Source organism: Amborella trichopoda, chromosome 13 (assembly GCF_054954075.1).
Source record: "Amborella trichopoda isolate Santa Cruz 75 chromosome 13, AtrichopodaSantaCruz75HAP2 v2.0, whole genome shotgun sequence".
Classification (NCBI taxonomy): Eukaryota; Viridiplantae; Streptophyta; class Magnoliopsida; order Amborellales; family Amborellaceae; genus Amborella; species Amborella trichopoda.
In genome coordinates this window covers 42,296,614-42,302,613 of record NC_142348.1, presented here as the reverse complement: position 1 = coordinate 42,302,613, position 6,000 = coordinate 42,296,614, and the positions used below count along the sequence as shown (strand labels likewise).

Sequence of the window (6,000 nt, the reverse complement as noted above, 5' to 3'; positions counted from 1 at the left end):
GGAAGCATAGAAAGCTTGCCCTTTTCTTTTTGTTGTTACAAAAGGTACATGGGTCAAATTGAAAAATAGGATGGTCACCAGTTGAATGGGTTAGCCTGTAAGGGAGAGATTTGATATTGAGATTGGAAGCAGTTGAGGACTAAAACCGCCTTAAACCCGTGTATTGAAAATATTCATGGTCATTCACTTCATAAAATGATCATATATCTTATGTAATATCGCATTTGAACGTTGTTTGATCATATATCTTGTGTAATACCGCATTTGAACTTTGTTAGTCACTATGTATACTATTATATGGTAATTAATAATTGTATACATGGCTTTTAAAAGTTGATTATCATCCATTTGAAAAATCGGGTCGGATCGATAGATCAATGGTTATGATTGGAGAATTAGCCAGATCGGTAGGGTCTAATTTTTAAAAAATAAAACCAAAAAATAATAATATTATAATATTTTTTATTATGATATTTATTAATTTGTCATAATATTATATTAATGATAATAAAATGATATTATATTATTATACAGTTGTTATAATTTTGATATTATTATATAATTATTGGTGCATTATTATTATTATTTAATTTTGTTTATGATATTATGAGTGTCAAAATAAGATTTGAATTGTCTAATTTCTTTATTATATTATGGATATCTTATTTGTAAGAAATCATTTCTATTGGACTTATACTACCGTAGCTGGTTTAACAACAAATTTCTAAAACTTTATTTTCAAGTTAGTATACCTCGACAACGGATTTGTCATGTATTCGGTTTTTTAGAAGCTAACCAAGTATTGCTAAAATCAAGTTTTACATATGTTAGAATTTGCATACTCAGGTTTTGACATATATCTAAGATTTGTGTATCACCTAAGCGATCCATAAAAGAATATAGATAGAACGAATGAAAAAAGATGTAGTGGCTTTCGGTTTTACTAAGGATGTGGTCCTTGATAGAGGAAAATGGATGAACATGATTCATGTAGCCGACCTCAAATAATTGTAGTAGCGTTCGGATGATGATGATAAACGAAAAAGTCAAATTTAATTTGTTATTTAAAATAATAATTTGGTGATTATTAAGGAAAGGCCAAAATTTAATATCACACCAAATCTCCCAAGCAAGTTTTTTTTGTTTGCCTAAAAGGTGTCATGTACAGTATAACACCGCGGGAGCATTGCAACTGTGCTGATTAATTAGAAGTATAAAATCGTCTCATAGATGCACAAATGGAAGATTCAGCCCTTCTGGTTCGCGGATTCACCGCTCCTTTAAAAAAGAAACCCTACCTTGTCTTGTCTCCTTTGGTACCACTTAAAACCCTAATCAACTGCACGACCTTTTCTCACTCACTGCTAAGGTAAGGTAAGAAGCTTTTCTTCTACTCTTCGTCTTCCTAGCTTTTCTTTTATTTCATTTCGTAAACTTCCTCTCAGTCATTGCTAAGCTTCTCTACCTATCGATCTATGCTCTCTTTCTCTCTATATGTTCTTCCTCTTCCAGTCTCTTGGTACAGTATATCGATTACATGGATGGAAGCTGCATTTTGTGCATCACTTTTTCAGTTTAGTTTTGAAATTAGGGCTTTTGATGCAACTTAAATGGTTGCATGGGTTACACAATGCCCCTACTGAAAAATCATGATGGTTTTCTTTTTGCATACGATTAAATCGCACACAGCCTTTTGTTGGTGTGAGTTTGGGTTGCTACTGATGGATATTTTTTCTTTTGTTTTTTTGGATTGTTGAGCATTCTAATGTTATTGATTTTAATGATACCCTTATTTTCCAATGTATTTACTTTGTCTTCTTTATCTTTATTTTCTTTCTCTTGACTTTGGTTTTATGCTATATGCTACTTTTGTTTGTTAAACTACATGAAAAAAGGAATTTTGTATGTGATTGGAAAGAAAGGGAAAAAATGAGGATAATTGGTGTTTTGAAATGTTTGACTTGGCTCTTTTAATTTGGTTCTTTGAATTCATTGTTTCTTATTGCTTAGTATACATTAATAACAATCAAGTCTTATGATACTTAAGAAAATACTCAGTTAACAATTTTAAAAAAAAAGATACTTAAGAAAATACTCTAACCTAGGATGAGTCTGGGAATGTTTGTTGAAACAAAATTTTTATTTTATTAATACACTCAATGGAAGTTATTTAGTCTCTTGTAAAATTGTCAGTAATGGTTTAAATAACAAGGGGACTTCCTATTGATATACCAGCTTTTCCTAGAGGAATAATCTTAGAAGGTGATAATTAGGACCGTGAACATGGGATTAGAATAATTAAATGGCCTTGTAACAATTAAATTTTGCTGATAGTACAAAAGCTTCTACACACGTGTAACTTTTTTTTTTCTCCCTTCTTTTTAATGGATCCACCTGTACATGTTTTACTTGTCGACATACATACATATGCACATGAATGTGTACATTGACAGATAGGAACACTTGCATGCATACCCATCCAATGTATGTGTTTGATGCAGCAATTATTGCACGTAAAAATACGATATTGTCTGGTTGTTGATTTGCGTGTATACTGAAAATATGGAACGAAGTTCGAACATTGGAAGCAGTAGGTAGTTTAAGGTCAGGTTTTTGTTTTTTGGGGGGGAGGCATACTGCTAGCATAGAATGGTGGACAGGATTTAGGACAATGGAATGAATTTTTTTGTTTTTGCTTTTTCTTTTTTGATTGTTAATATAGGATTTGTTTGAACTTTTGCATTGGGTTTGAGTTGTGGCTGAGCAGTACTCATGTTTCTTTTTTCCAAACCGTAGTTTTTAAACCTTTTCCCACAATTTCATTTTTTGAAGTTGTGCAGAAAACATCAGAGTCGATCCAATATTAGAAATTTGAAAGTTTAGTTAGAAAATCTATCATAACGACTACCTACATTCCACATAATTGGGCACCATAAATAGCAGCTAATGAACAGTCCTCCGATACCATAGTAACACATCACAATCCCTTGTGGAGAAAAAAAAGGATTTGCTGAGATGAAAATAAGGATATCAGATTCCTGCCAAGATAACTGGAAGTTCCAACCAATAAGAACCCTAGTGAACCTAAAAAAAGTATACAGGCCCTACATAAATTACTTGTTTTTCGAGAACCTGTTATAGGTTGTATCCATATACATTCTGATCGCTAGTTCATACTATATCCAGTTGCATTCTATTGAAATTGAGACAAGGACAAAAATTATTTTACTCTTTTGGATCCCGGAGTTACTCTCCTCAACTAGCATTATCATGAGTGAACTATTAGAAACAACTCATCGAATCAGTTAGGTATTAGGTATAAATAACCCTTCCTTCATATGATCCCACTATGTATGTTTTTACACCAAATTTTGGTGTGATTTTGGCCTTTAAGTAGTGAGTAATGTTTCTCAGGTGGTTTCTACTGTCGTGCTACTTAATGATCTGGGAATGGGGGTTAAAATTAATTTTGGTCAAAATTGTGAATCTTGACTGATGCCTGTATCTTTACACTCATACTACACTCATACTCAATCCTTTGCTGTAGGAGTTACCCCTTTCTTTGTTTATTCTTTGTTCCTTCTTAATGAGGATGACCTCTTAAATTTTTCTTTTCCATCCTAAACCTTAATTAACCCTTCTAAACTAATTCTTTTGAAAGGACTTACCAAAAAGTAAGGAAAGAAACATTGCTCATCCTCTACCCAATTTCTCTAATGCATGACACATAGAGCCCCCCCTTTCACCATTTTTTATGAAATAAGCCCTTAGGCCCTCAGTTCTTCCTTTTCCCTTGAGTGCTTCTGAACAGATTTTACGAGCAGTTTCTGAAATTAATTTAGAATATTTGATGAAATACCTTATTTATTTATTTTTTTTGGGCGAGGAATCGGTGATACTATGAAGTTCTGAGGGTTAGGTATGTGTCTAGTTGTGGCAGTGCACTGTCCAGGCTGTGTTCCTTTCATTAGATATGATGAAAGTATGACGAGTAAGATATACGAGATCTTTTTGGTCAATAATAAATTTAGGATATACTCGCTGTTAATAGAGAAGAAGGATGGAAGATTATCACAAGCATATAAGGGGGTCATGGGAGAATGGGTCTGAAATCACTTGTGGCCCTTTTCAGGATAAGGTTTGGCCTTTTACTGGAGGTTTTCTATGGCTTACTTGAGGGCTTTGTAGCTCAGTTGAGCTTTCAAAGACCTCCCTACGTAACTTCCAAAAGCTAAACTTTACGGCTCAATGTAAGGCAATACAAGGGTGGTCCTTCTCTATTGGTGGTTTGCTTGGAGTGGTGAGCTCTATTTTGGCCACATTTTTGTTCTATGAACACATTGAACTTTGTTTTAGAATGCTTTTTTTTTTGGGGGTGCCTCACAACAGTTTTAGGTAAGATATTGGGGATTAGGTGAGCTCAAACGCAAGGGAGCTTTTCCATGGCTGGATAGTCCATGCAGTTTGTTGCTGAACTTACTTATCAAGGCCTGTAACTGGAGACAGTAACAGAGTAGAGGTATGTCTCCCTCCTTGAGCTGTGAATATGTCATACTATTTTATTCATTATCAATAAATACTAAGTTATAAATGTTGATACTAGTCTTCAAGTAGTGAAAAGTAATGTAGTATAATCATCATTTTGATTATATTGTTATTGAAATATTATTATTCATGATTTTATGCATTTTATGTTGATATTGTGATATTATTCTTGGAATTTGAAATGGATAAGTGTTGGAGACTTTGGCATATTGTAATTTGCATAATTCGTTTCATGGAATCCCCTTTTGATGGAAAATTGTGCTTCAAAATTTCCTTTTCTCATGAACCTTTTTTACCCCCAAGTAACCAATGTTTTTGCGAGAGAAAGTATATACTTGGTAACTAGGAGTGTAGACAATGGTGACATGTACTAAGACAGGTGAAAGACACGAAAATAGATACAATTGATATAACAGGAAAAGAGGTCTAGGGTGATAGAATCCCCAAATCGCAGGGTGCTGAGACCACTCCTTCCTTGGCTAATTGATCTGTCATCTCATTTGCTTTGTTGCAAATATGACAAATGGAGTGTTGGGAAGAGCTTCTCCAATAGAGAAACTCTTACACAGGATTAGCAAGTCACCTGGGAACTGGGGTAAGTTGAATCTTTGTAACCCATTTGGTGACATTGGGTAAGTCTATACAACCAAGATGCTTGAAAGAGTCGTGGTAAATGCTTTCGTTTCATCGGATGAAGGAGCTTAGCCTCATTGAAGTGCAAAAGCCGCTTACGCTAATACCAATCCAATTCAAAAAGCTAAGGTAAGAACTTGCATAGAGATTCTAGGTGCTTCTCGTACTGTTGGGTAGTCTCCCTTAAAACAGTTACCGATTCTGGAATTGTTCTCTCATGAATGGGGAAACTTAAACAAAGGTGGAAAACGACAGTGAAGGTGGTAGACAATTGCTGACAGTGTTTCAAAAAGTAGACCGCCCAGCTCCTAGGCGGTTCAGAAGGCCTGGGCGCATCGCCCAAGCCTAGGCGGCAAAACGAGGCGGTGGTCCATGGGCGGTCGCCCAGGGCCTGCGCCCTGCCCAGGGGCGAAAATGACTTTTTTTTTATTCGATTTAGTTTTTTTGAAAAATAAAAGCTTTTAAGGGTGGGTTTTAGGTTCATTTGAAACCTAAACCACAAGAACCACTTTAGAGTGAGAGAAACCTAAAAAAAAAACTGAATTTTGTGATTTTCATTGGATCAAAATGTTTCTCAAAGTTACGAAAAATGGATCCAAACATCACCCAAGTATATTAGATTTAGTTTTGGAGTTTTTTAATCCTATTAGAGGGATTTTTTTAATATTTTAGCACCACGAAACATCTCAGAGGTGGAAGTTTGGAGTTCAAGCAATCAAAGTAAATGCAAAACTTTATTTTCAAGATTGGTTGTTTTATTTTGAGATGTCTTCTTTAAGATCTAGTTAATCCGAATCCAAATGACAAAAATTGTGTTAGATG

The 6,000-nt window shown here is 34.5% G+C and overlaps 1 protein-coding gene across 23 annotated transcripts in view; it reads left to right on the top strand.

The window, feature by feature from the left end:
* Positions 1–1,240: 1,240 nt before the first annotated feature.
* The window catches only part of LOC148779239 (RNA-binding KH domain-containing protein RCF3-like), a 27,589-nt gene continuing 22,829 nt past the window's right edge, over positions 1,241–6,000 (top strand). For 5 of the 23 annotated variants that reach the window (XR_016047259.1, XR_016047260.1, XM_006852689.4 and 2 more), the window contains exon 1: positions 1,241–1,374. The gene's annotated coding sequence lies outside the window, so the exon portion shown is untranslated. Of the gene's footprint in view, positions 1,375–4,132; positions 4,301–4,389; positions 4,520–6,000 lie in introns of all 23 variants that reach the window. The other 18 variants (XM_088855386.1, XM_088855391.1, XM_088855398.1 and 15 more) reach the window with 7 other exon arrangements.